This window comes from Bactrocera oleae, chromosome 6, assembly GCF_042242935.1.
Source record: "Bactrocera oleae isolate idBacOlea1 chromosome 6, idBacOlea1, whole genome shotgun sequence".
Lineage (NCBI taxonomy): Eukaryota > Metazoa > Arthropoda > Insecta > Diptera > Tephritidae > Bactrocera > Bactrocera oleae.
Window position 1 is genome coordinate 57,464,091 of NC_091540.1, and position 13,861 is coordinate 57,477,951.

Genomic DNA, 13,861 nt, shown 5'->3' on the forward strand with positions numbered 1-13,861 from the left:
CGTTGAAATCATGTTTATGTTCATGTGCCAATTTTTTGAGACCCCCCTCCCCCCTTCATCAAATGCCAGTTTTTAAATTTTTAACTTTTTTTTCATTTTTTTCTGTATTCTTGTAATATTAATAAATAACTGATAAAAAATTAATAGTAAAAATATTGATTGCTTTTTTTACGACACTTTAAAAACTACCTAAAATTCAAGTCTGAATATCATGACTAGAATAGCCCCTAAAAGTTTTAAGTGATACCTGGGCAATACAAGTAGCAACAACTACATATATGGTACTCTCTTCTTGAATACTTTGTGTCTAAAGGATTTCTCCGAAACAGATAAAGGTTAATTCAACTGCAACGCATCTTTGTTTATCTACCCTATCAAAGTTCCAAATTTTTCTAACCTTTTTTTTTCAAATTTTTTTTCCAAACTTCACAACGAAAACCACAACTTGCAAAATAAACATTCCTTGAACTAAATGCACATTTAAAAAAGTGTTTTAAGGTCAGCAATGATTTAAAACTAATACCGAAAAATTCACATACACATGCATATTCAAATTTGTTGATATTTTGCAACCAAAGAATTGTGAAAAAAAATTATTGCGGCGCAAAAGCACATAAGTAAATTTAAAACGAAAAACCCCGAGATAGGTTGATTTTAGCGAAAGTTTGCGGTTTGGATTAAGCGACAACAACTAGGAATGCCAAAAACAACGTTTTTACTATTTTCCACAAATGAATATAACGGTGTTTACATTTTTTTTTCGACGTCGTTCTGCATTTTTTCATTGTGATTCTCTAAAATATAGCTCTATTTGCATACTAATATGTATATGTGCATGTATGTATAAAGCGCGAAAGCAATAGGTTTTTACATTTTCCATTTTATTTCTATTTACTTAGTTCCACATGCGCTTATCTTCTACAAAGCCGTATGCATTTATTGTTATACGGTAGCTATGAATGTATATGTACGTACGGTATGATGTCCGTCATTTTTATACTTTTGCAACATGTTGCTACAGAGTATAATCGTTTTGTTCACCTAACGGTTGTTTTTATCATCTAAAACTAATCGAGATATATCATGTAGGGTTAGCATGACGGGACGACTTGAAATCCGAGTGACTGTCTGTCTTTCTGTCCGTCCGTCTTTGCGAGCGCTGACTTTAACGTATGCCATCTCGAGTCTAAAAATTTTCAAAATCGGACCATAACTGTTAAAGCCCTGATATACTAAATATGTAAACCCAAGTGCTTATGGCTGATATTTTGCCGAACACATCGGTCAATCTGTGAAATATATTATTGAAATTCGGGAAAAATATTTCTTTTTTTACAAACGCTTTCTGAAGTTTTAGCTTTTGTCCTAAACAAGGATCGAACGTAAACAAGATCCTTATTATACCCTGAACAGAATATATTAAGTTTGCCATGAAGCTTGTAACACCCAGAAGTGAACGTCGGAGACCTTATAAAATATATACAGTAATGAGCAGCATGATAAGATAAGTCGGTTTAGCCAAGCCCTTCTGTTTGTATATACGCGAACTCGTCCTCAGTTTATCAGTTACTGATCTTAAATATCGATATCGGAGCATTATATTATAGTTTTCAGTTAAAACGATGCTTAAATCGTTTCACTTTTCTCTAATATACCAAATGTAAGTTTCAAATTATTGCTTTTTATTAGCTTTCGGAATTCTGCTTCTTCAATTAGCCTTGTAAAAGAATTTCATTAATAAAATTATTCTTAGTTATTTTGCGCATCAAAACCCACCTTGATGTTCAGCCATCTACTAAATCTTCTAATTATTAATTTTATTTTTCATGTCGCTCAAAAAATATTAATTTATATGAAAAAGTAAAAAATGTTCCCTTTACAGTGTGGTTTTAAATATTAATTTCGCACACTTTTCCAGAATTTCTCCACAGTATACGAATATGCGCTGCACAGTAATACTACAACACATTACATATGGTACATATATAATATAAGTATGTATGCATGCAGATCTCCGTAAGGATAGGAATTCAAGTGTAAGCCAGCATGGCGGTAACGAACAAATACCCGTTACACTCGTGTGCATCACATAGCATAGCGAATAATTAAACCGAGCTGCATACAACACCGGCAACATACATACTTCTGCGACATACACGCATACAAAATACAATGCAACAAAGTGGAAATGCTGTTGGATACTTGCAGTTATTCATCATCAAATATTTGGCTGAGTGAGCACACGTGTATAAACATACATATGTATGTACATACAAATAAATGCATAATATAGACTTTTTACTTATAGTATTAACATATGTAGGTATATATGCATGAAAAAAATGTATCATTCTGAATTAACACTTTTGATATTTTAAGATATGCAATTCCGGTTAAAGGGTTCAGCTCTAGGATTTTCAAAATATTGATTTGTTGGTCAATGGTTTCTAAAAGATCCTAATAATATTATACAATTCGTAGAATGGAATAAATTCCTTGATCTCAGAATAAATTCTTAAAGCGCTCTTTTGAAGGCGTTAGGTTAGCCTCACTTATTTTTGATCAAAATCTTCATAAATTATAATATTTTACTTCATAAATTATGCATATATTCTGCCGACATTAAACCATACTTATTTAAGTTTCCTTACTCTCAAACCCATCATATCGCTAAGTTATTACTTCTTCATGTTTACCCTCTTTACTTTTAATATAAGTAATCTTCAAATCTGCATAAAATTAAAAAAAAATTGATTTTCAAATCATAACATCCAAAAAAAATTTTTGTTCCCTATTTGATCGCCTGCACTCTGCCAGTACCGTTGTTAAGTTTTGGATAAGTGACTTGATAGACTGCTGCAATCTCTCGATTTTTAGATCAACTAATTTCCAGATTATTATATTGTTTATATATTATATATGTAAGACCTGCTCTACTGCCAACGCCAAAACCGAAAATCTTCCAATTAATCTTAATGTTTTTCTAATGCTAATAATATCTATTAAAATAAAATATGCACTTTGGCAGTTAATGTCTCAATTTGGCTGATCTTCACAATTCGCACGTGTGGTAAAACCAAAAACCAAGCTTTGTGTGTTCTTTATAGTACCTGTAGCATGTTGATTCAATAAAATTCTAAGTATTTGAAATATATGTTTCAAAGCAATAGCCTCTAATCTAATGCAACTCTTGTTTTATATAACGTTACGTTAATAGATGTAATTCTTTGTTAAATTTCAGTCGATTCGAGAAAAATTCAAGACATAAATATCTTTTGCTCATAGATTTAAGGAGATGACCACTAAAGTCTGCTTCAATATATTTCCTGTTAGGGTAGTTTGAAGAAAGATTCATCTTGTTTGTTGGCCGGGTTTTGACCTGGTTCTAAAACATGTTTTGAAAAGTATGTTTGTATCATTTCACTATCCAAAAGTTTAAGAGTTTCTCATATCTTCCAGTTAAAAGTGAAAGCATAGCAACAATCTGTTGGAACTATAAACGTTCTAAAAGCTCGTTGATACATAATGCTGCACAAAGCTTTCATAACTTTCTTCGTGAATGATTAATTTTTAGAGAGTGAATTTATGTGAATATTTAAGCTACTACATTTGGGGTCTTGGCAGAAGTAAAATATGCTAAATATATAAAATTATATAATATATTAATTAAATTACTTGCATGAACATCTTCTGGCCATTAGAGCATGTCCCTTCTAGGTCAGAAAGTTCTTGAAAATTCCAGTTTTGTTATGTAGAGCATTGAAGCTTTGTTTGACTTGGATATACCTGATGTACAAATCTACATAGAGAAAATTATGAAGTATTAATGGTTGTATTATCGACCCAAATATCGATAAAAATGGACAGAGCACTTGCTTTTTAGTATCTTTGAAATAATATCCCCAATTCACACTTTTGTTATAAAATCATTGTAAGTATGTTTGTTCTTTCTCCAATCACCCACCATTTCAACGATTTCAAACTCCATGTGTTCGAACACTTTCAACACCTTTCCATCTGAGCACCCACAAACACTCGAGACACGACAAAAGCTTGTCTGCTAAACTGACAGACGAACATCACCTGAAGTCGTGGTGATGTGTGGTAAACACGTCTATTTATGTGCGCTTGTTTATCAATGCAACTGACAGTTCACAGCTTGATGCTACACTTGCGTACTCAAGCTCGCAATCACACATTAATGTATACACACATACAAACATATTAAGCAGTCGAGAAGGAGCAGTTAGCAGCATTTGTATCACCTGCAGCTATGTTTACAACTTTTCTATGCTTTTTGTTATTGTTTTTCTAATTTCATACTTAACTTGTTTTTCCTTATTATGACAAGCGGAGATTATGCGATGTAAGACGATTAGTTAGTGTTAATTAAAGAATGAAATGAAATAAATAATGTTCGGAAATACTAAGGTTGAACGCGTGGTAATAAAAATATACTAAAACAAGTAACTAAGGAAGGACTAAGTACGGCTGTAATCGAACATTTCATACTGCTTGCAACTTGCAAGTAAAAAAGTCGGAGGAACACCTACATCGAACTAAGAAAAGTATCGCTGTGATTTCATTCATTCGTTTAATGACGTTTCGTGGGCGTGGCAATGGTCCGAAATATGTGTCAGTTGCATCAAAATATCTAAATTTTAGTCAACTTACAGCTTGCACAGACAGACGGACATCTGTACTTCAACACGTTTCGTCATCCTGATCATTTCTATATATATATAACCCTATATTTATCTCGATTAGTTTTAGGTGATACAAAAAACCGTTGGGAGAAAAAAATGATTATAATCTGTAGCAACATGTTGCAAAAGTATAAAAATATTAATTTTATATATGACGGTATTTACTACAATACGTTTTTAGGGCCCACACTTTATGCCTACATATTTTAAGCAGAGGAGTATTTGGTGACAACTATCCTTAGCCTCGAGCGTTCTATCTTTGGTTATACAATGAATTCTTGGTTAAGCTTTCTGAAAATTCACACTAACATGTTTTTCACACTAAAGCGCTCCATGGCGTATGCGTAATACTAGTTATATATAGGATGAAAAAAGTGGATGAATATAATATAATTGGTGGTTCTCTGACATAGCAGATTGATGTTGTGAATTTTTATCTAAATTGATTGAGTGATTGGGCACATTATTTTTTAGTTAAAACAAACATTTTCTACGTCCACATAGTTTGCCGTATATATTTTTATAGACATTTTTACAAAAGACGAAGTTCCTACACCCATTAAAATTAAAAATCTAAATCGAATATTATTAATATTATATATATATGTATATATTATTAGAATTTTTTCGAAGCTAAAATAAGTAATCCTCTAAAAGGAAATGTTAATGTACATTTAGGCTGATTGATAAATTTTTCTACCCAAGCGTGCGATGAAATATGGTGTCAGCCCACAATTTTATATATTTTAGTTTAGAATAAAGCTTAAAGAAGATAGATTGAAAGAGTGTGTCTGCCAAAAGAAAAGAATTTCTTGGAAAAAGAAGTAATCTAATTGAAAAACTTCGGGTGCACCGAAGCTGTTATAATTTTACGAATATAAAAGTTTCCATATAAAAAAGTGATTTTGATCGTGATGTTTATATGACAGCCTATAGCATAGCCCTTAGTCCGATCTGAAAATTTTTTCAGAGATTGTACCGTTGCCGTGGTCAATAATCCATGCCAAACTTTGTGAAGATATCTTGTCAAATAAAAAAGTTTTCTCTACAAGGACATACATTTGACCGATCAGTTGATAAAGCAGCTATATACTATCACGGTTACGTTAGAAATTGTTTAATTACTTTGAACAATAGTCCATCCTAAATTTCGTAAATATATATTGTCAAATAAAAAAGTTTTCCATACAAATACTTGAGTTTGATCGGTCAGTTTATATGTCAGCTATATCCTATAGTGGTTCAATATCGGAGGCTCCGGCAAATGAGCAGCTTTTTGTGGAGAAAAGGACGAGTGCAATATTTCAGACTCACCTATGAGATTGATTCAAAACAATTGAAGAGTTGCAAATGCAAAGTTATTAATGAAACTTGTAGAAAAATGTTTTTTTAAATAATTAAAATTTTATTACAATTAAATTTAATATTTAATTATTTATAACGTATTCAATAACTTAATTTAAAATAGCTAAGCCAATTGAGCTAATGAATGTTGTCTACGCTTTCCTCAATAATTTCCGAGGCATTACGTCACTTATTAAAATTCACTTTTTCGTTTTATTAATTATTCGCTTCATTTAACTTCTATGAAATCTTAATATTATTATTCCCAGTTGTAAATATTAATTGTCACTTTTACTTTTATTTGCACAAATTGCTTCAGTACACATTCTTATCGTAATTATGCAAATTTTCAATTAATTCACAATTTATGACATACAAACTCTTAATTTGTGCATATGCAAAGCACATTATAAAATTTATATTATATGTGGTTTTAATAATGCTCTTAATTGCAAGCGGCTTTAAGCGAGAAATTTGACGAAAATATATTAAAGTAAATTTGCATATTTTATAAATGAACCCATGAGGGAAGCATTTGAAATTTGTATGGTATATATATCCTCACAGATACGGCTGATTTTGTTTGCTTAAATATAGTTACTCAAAATAAGGATGAAAGAGATAACATCAGTTTTTTGGAAAGACATTCAGCCAAAATATTTGTCTCCCAGATCGGTCCAGCTAACAATACAATATATGCAAAACTGGGGCTAATGCCACTCTTAGGTTAGCTTAGATTACACTAGCTGGCTGGCTAGCTGTCACGCCATACATAGATCTTCAGTTCCTTTGTAATGCCAGATGGAGGTGCATTAATAATAAAAGTTGAATTTAACACGGTGCAGGACGTATACGCTTTTTGCGAAGTTTAATAGCGACTTGATATCTAATTGTGATACTTCATCCAGTCTCTTGAACTGCACAGCCTCTATATACCTAAACTGAGTTCTATATAAGGCCGGACATAAGCAGAGGAAATGTTCCAGCGTAACTCTCATGCTTACATCCCCGCATTTTTTTTATGTGGCATCATTAATAATGTCCATACGGTTCGCATGTGGTTGCTACTAAGTTGTGACTAGTAACTAGGCCTGCAGTCTTTTCGAGACTTTGTGAGTAGAATGCTCCTCTTAGAATATAAAAAGTGACAGTTCCTTTAAGAAATATTTCTTTTTTCTTGTTCTCAAAGCACTTAAACAATTTTTGAATTTTCAGTTAAGTGGCAAGACAGTGAATGAGTATGTTTTAAAATATCAAAATATATATATATATATATTTAATACACATTACATATAATCTTATTTCAAAATAAAGTTTTTTTTCTATTTAACGATACTCGTTTAACTTCTTTACACTAAGCTTAATATATTTCCTTCTCTTAGAAATTTTTATACTATGGACATCCGTCTGTATATACGCTAACAAGACAATCAGTTTTTAAGATTTCAATCGAAAATTTTGCACTCTTGCTTTTCACTCCAATACCCTGCTTATATATCTCCAAATAGTTGGTTAAGATTAGACAAAGAAATAGTTGGGATCGAAAAGCTTAAGTGTATAACTGAGCTGCCATACAACGTGACTGATCAAGGTCAAACCTTTGTATGCAAAACGTTTCTTATTTGATAAGGTATCTTCACTATGACTTGTTACAAGTGACCGATCAAAATCAATAGAAATATCTTTTCACACTCTCTTCAGCTATAAGAATAACACCAGAGAAGCGTATTATAGCTTCAGCGTAAAATAAATTAACGTGTTATCTTGATTAACCTTCAAAATAAAATATATTCGTATATATTGAAAGAACTCTACTGATTCTAATATCTGGACGCTCTACATCGTTTTCAAACTAAGCTTCAGTGCTCAGATCACTGGAGTTCTAACCTAAAACAGTTTTTTGTGCATATTCATCACAAAACAGTAGTGTTCCATAAGTTCAGAATAATTATTTATATTCATAATATTTTCCTCTGATTTCAATAAAACAAATCTAATTGTAGTAACATATATGTTAATAGAAAAGTAATAACAAAATTCTCGAGAAATCCAGGAAAGCAAATACAACCAATTTATTTCATTGCAAGCAGTATTCACAATGATAAAAAAATGTATAAATATAGACACAGTTAACGGTGCTTATTTTTACAAGTTGCTGGCCTGCAGCTGTTGTGACAAAAATTCAATTTCATATTCATAAAATTTGCATTGGATCCTTCAACGGCACTACCGATAAGCACACACTTATAGACTTACATATATAAAAAGAAATGGGAGGAGCTCAAAGGGGAATTGAAGCAGGAAAAACACAAACAAACAGGCATGACAACACACAATCACTTCGAAAGGAATCAAGCAAACGAAATTACTAGCAAATAAATGAAGTAATTGAGTGGAGAGTGAATGCCATTGTTGTTTGTTGTTTTTGTGCTACCAATATTTTGTATGTAGTATACGTTATACATATAGTATTGTTGGCAACCCTTTTTTCTTGCGCTTACATATAAAAAGTTCAGCAGACAGTTAAATTATGCAGACATGCCAATTGCGGCATCGCATGGTTCGGACTGGCTTGCCACCTTTGCTAGAAGAGAGAATAAACTAAACTATGGATTGCAAGTAAATACCATGTGTGCAAGTATCTACATATATGTGTGTGTGTGTGTGAAGGCAAGCATGTAGTTTGCAGAAAATAATTTAGAATCAACAAATGAACGTGCCATAAATGGCAGCAAAACGGTCACACACCATGCCGGTGGACGGACAAATGCAGGTGCACAGTGGAATGAAAAGCAATTATTGAGGAGGGAATTAGATATACAGTGTCAAATTGTAGCAAATAATATGTGGAATAGAAAAATTTTTAGTTTTGGGACGGAAGCAGAGTTTATTTGTTTTAAATTACACGAGTTTTCTTACATACTGACATATGTACATATATGTCGTGATAATATGTCATGTGTAATAAATAAATTAAAGAATTTAGTTTCGAAACATATTTGTGAATAATTTTTTCAGCTTTAGGTTGGAAAGGCCTTGAATTAGGATTTCTGATATATTTCAGTAGTCTAGAAAAGTGTAAACCAGCGTTGCCATCCCTTTGAGTCTTGTAAGCTGAAAGCTTTTCAACTGTGATTATTTTCATCTCACCATTTTCAGCTACCATTCTAAAAGCTTGGAAAACTATGAAAGCGTCATGTGTAAATTTTCAAAACAAAATTTGTATAACGCCAACTATAACACAATTACAATACGATCACAAAATATTTTAAATCAAAGTTGCCATTATTTAAAAATATACTTTTTAATGACGTTCTAATGAACTTCTACAAGTTAGATACCAAAAATAATTTAGCTGGGAAAAGCCCTGGTATAGGGTTTCCATTTGTTTGAAAAAAAAAACAGAAACAAATTAGTCAGGCTTGCCATCTACCTATAAAATTATAACGATATAAAGCTCACGCTAAGGAAAATAATATTCAACTTAAATAAAATATCCATTGTGTGTAAAATAAAATAATGATAATTGAACATACTACAGAAAATAGCAAAGAGCGTGCGGAATCCATTAAATTTTATTTTCAAAATGAGAATGCAGTAGTTTTGTGACTGTTCACTTTGTTGGAAAATTATTGCCTCATTTAGCTTGGCAAAGAGCAGAAAGCTCATCAGGAAGAAAGGACAGGCGGTTTTTAACATAATTACAGACTAAAACCTGGAAGATAAGGTACGAATTCTTTGTTGTGATACTACAACATTAAACACAATACGCATTAATGGCGATTGCTTACTTCTTGAACAGAAGCTTGATAAAGCATTACTAACTTTTGCCTGTCGCTATCACATATTAACATTAAAAAGTGTATTCGAAGCAAAAATCAGTCAAGTGACAACAAGCACGGATATTTTTCTATTTCAAAAGTTCCGAAATAACTGGAAGAGTGTTGACCCAAATGACATATAGCGCTTTTTCTTAGCACTCAAAAAAAAATCCTTAAAAAGAAAATTTGTAGAATAATGTTTTTTTATGTATAATATTAAATAGTAATATGTTTTGGTTATATTAGTGTTTTATTAACTAAATAACTCGGAACTTCTAAAAAGAGAGGCCCAGAGAAAAATGGACCCAATTTTCTTTTTATATCAGTTAAATTGCGGAAGGTATTACAACTCACGCTACATAAATTAACTGCATGATTTGATTTGCTTCATGTCTGGTGAAATTTCTTAAAGAATAGCTATATATCACCTTCACCGATCATTGATTTATTAAGCTATAATAATAATATAATAACCTTCACAGATGCATTTTTTATAGCATAAAAAGGTATATATCTTGATTTCGATAGGTTAATTTGTATGGCAGCTATATGATATAGTAGTCCGATCTGAGGAATTTTTTCGAAGATAAAAGCACTGTTGTGAATAATGAACAATTCCGAATTTCGTAAAGATATCTTTTTAAATAAGTTTTTCCCATAAGGACTTGAACTCGTTCGACCAGTTTGTATGTCAACTGTCAGACTCAACTCCTCACGCAAATTATTTATATGTACATACATACTTATATGTTATGGGGTCTTCGACGTTTCCTTCTGGATGTTGATGTTGCATACTTCGTGGCAAATTTAATATGAGTATACTTACGCTGTTCAGGATATAATGATGAATAATAATTATTTTGTCCAAATGTATATGGCAAAAATCCTCACCACATGCTCCACCGGCATCTAGTGCCGAATTCAAGCTCAATTTAATACTCATTCCAATTAAAATTTCGATGTTACATACTGTAAAAGCGCTGAATACTAACTGTAATATCAGTACCTTAGGCAAAGCAAACGCAAATAGAAGCCAAACAGACTGCAAAGCGCTCAAAGTGCTTGCGAGCACGCGGAAAACGGGCTGGAGGGGTATCACGGAAAGAAGTAGCATAAGAAGAAGGGAGAGAGGAGCAAGAAACTGCATTAGTTGCACGAAGTTAAAGCAAAGCCAAAAACCAGTGACGGCTATGGTAAAGGTATGCAAGACACCACACCTTACCGCACAAGTGTTCGGTTGTGCCACATAAAGCGGCATGTAAAGCGTGGGGTGTATATACCTATATGGTATATGCACATATAGACAGATTAATACAATTCTGCTAAGTTTTTAGTTTTTGGTATGAAATGTGCAGCTTTGTTGTTTTTGCTCTTCTTGGGTGAGTATTTGCTGGTCCAGAGTGTGCGGCTATTTACAACATACATATGTATATATTCCAAATAAGTGTCTATATATATGTGTGTATGTATATGAAAGTACGTATTATTTATATCACATAGCTACACATATGTATATGTCTGTCCTCGTCAATTACTGCTTCGTGGTTCGTGTGCTTTTTACTGTTATACAAATAATGCGGTTTGTTGCTCAGTTGGCGCTGTCTATCTGTTTGTTTGCCTCTCTGTGCAGTCGATTTAATTTTATTAGCGTTTTGCTAACTACACACACACACACACATAGACATGCATGTACAGTACACACAAAACAGCAGAGAGTAATCAACTGCGAACAAGTAACGGTTATTTAATGGAATTGTCAAGCAGGCGAGCTTTTAGCAGTGCTTATAGGTAGCTTTAGCGCGTATTTGAAGTTGAAATACCTTTCATTATTAGCAATATTTTTTTTTTAATCTTCCTCACACTTATTGGATTTGTAATGACTTTCGAGTTTCTAAGCCACCTTACTCTCTGTTCAGATTAAGGAATTAGGTCAGTCTAAGAATTCCAAAAAATTCGAAAAATTCTTCGCAGTATTTACGGAAGAGAAAGACGTGTGCAAAATTTCAGATCGATATCTCAAAAACTGAGTGACTAGTTTGCGTATATTATGGCAAACATGAATAAATCGACTCAGCTCGTCAAGCTGATGATATACTTTATAGGGTTTCCGACGTGTTCTTCTCAGTGTTATAAACTTCGTAGTAAACTTAATAATCAGAGTATATACATTGAGGAGAGACTATGTCGGCTGTTACGCCATACATAGACACACTGGTTCTTAGTAGTGCCAGTTGGAGGTTCAGTTTAATTTTAGTTGAAGTATTCGTCATACAAGTCGTCAACCCGGTTTGCGAACTTGATGCCTATTTTTGATACTTCATGTAGTCTCTTGAACTGCGAACCTCCTACATCAGTATATAAGATGAGTTCTAGATTAGGTTGAACAGAAGCATAGGAGTTGTTCCAGCGTCTCTCTAAAGCCTACTTCGCTGCGCTTTCTGTATGTATCGTCGTTACTAATGCCCATCCGGCTCATATGTGGTGACAGTAAGTTGTGACTTGTCATTCGGCTGACAACCGTTAGTCCTATCGAGATAGATCGAGCTCCTAGTTGTCGGTGCAGGACCTTTTAAATAAATATACAAGAGTGAGTAGACGCCATTTTGTATTAAAATTTCTACAATCAAAAACATGTTTAATAAATGCTGAAAAAAAAGTTCGACTCCTTTTTCCTCACTTGCAGAAAGAGAAAAAGCTTTCTACCTTCGCAAAATTGCCATCAAATTAAAATAAAATATAAACAAATTTAAAACAGAAAGTTCCTACCTCAACACACATATACACTTTACCGTTACGACCAAAAATATTATATAATCCGAAATTAAAGCAAACGGTAAACGCTGCGCCACAAAATGCCTTGCCAAAGCGAAAAGAGAACGGAAGACGAGTCAAGTGCATCAAAGCGATAAGCGAAAGACTTCAACGACGCACTTTCAACGTTACCCCCCCGCTGCCAGACAGACAGAGAGACAGCCGACGATGTGACAGCGGTGCCATTAACGCAACACGCACCCGACCAACCAGCGCCATGCATAAAGACAACCTGAATTCTTTATTTAAAGCAACAAGCTTTAGGCTTTGGGTGATTCTTTTTTTTTTTAGTTTTAACGGGGCACAAGAAGCACTAGCAGCATTTGAAGTGCACTAGTCAACTAGGATAGAGGGATGGATGATGGATGGATGGATGTGCAAATAGGCCAGGCTAGGCTATGCCAAGCAAACTACGGCACAGCGAGTGAACAAATATTTACATTTAAATATATTATTTTAAAATGGGTGCATATAAATATACAGATTTAGGTTAAATGTGTATATATTTGTGTGATTTAGAGCAAGATAACGGTGTAATTAAATTTTTATACTTAATTTGCAAATGAGCTTTTTATGAATGCGTAAAGGAAGACGAACCGTTTGCCTTCTCGTTTGTAGTGAAATATATAGCTTGACAATATTCTAAAAAGAGTACGTTTGAGAACTGCAGTAGAGAAAATAGCACTTGGAAATATTATGTAAAGTGTTTAAACTTTCAGGTTGTAATATTTAATTCAATATTGCTTCGAAGCGATTGATTGTCGAAAAGAAAACAATAAATAAAAGGTAGATAAAATTTGATTGCGATAAATACGCATACAATTGACGTGTTTTCTTTTCTATCATTTTGAGAAAGCCTCTCTTGCAGTTGTTTGGTATTCTCGATTATAGAGGGTCTTACAGTGTCATAATAAAAATGTACCCCCACCCTCTCGTGGATATTTCGCACACAACAGACATATTTTCTTATACGTTTAAGTGTGTTCAGTCGGAACTTGAATACATTATGCTCTGAGTTCGACATACGCATTAAGGGCTATATTTAAATTTATCGGTATTAAACTCATGACTGTCTGTAGTTTTGGTGATATATGAGATAATCTACTATATATATATTAAGACATATAAAAGTCATCTGGGTTATTCCGGAGAATATTTGTTAGACTAGTCTGTGGGTAA

At 33.0% G+C, this 13,861-nt stretch overlaps 1 protein-coding gene across 7 annotated transcripts in view; it reads right to left on the bottom strand.

Moving 5' to 3' along the window:
* The window catches only part of shep (alan shepard), a 509,138-nt gene that overhangs the window by 282,968 nt on the left and 212,309 nt on the right, over positions 1–13,861 (bottom strand). The window lies entirely within an intron of this gene.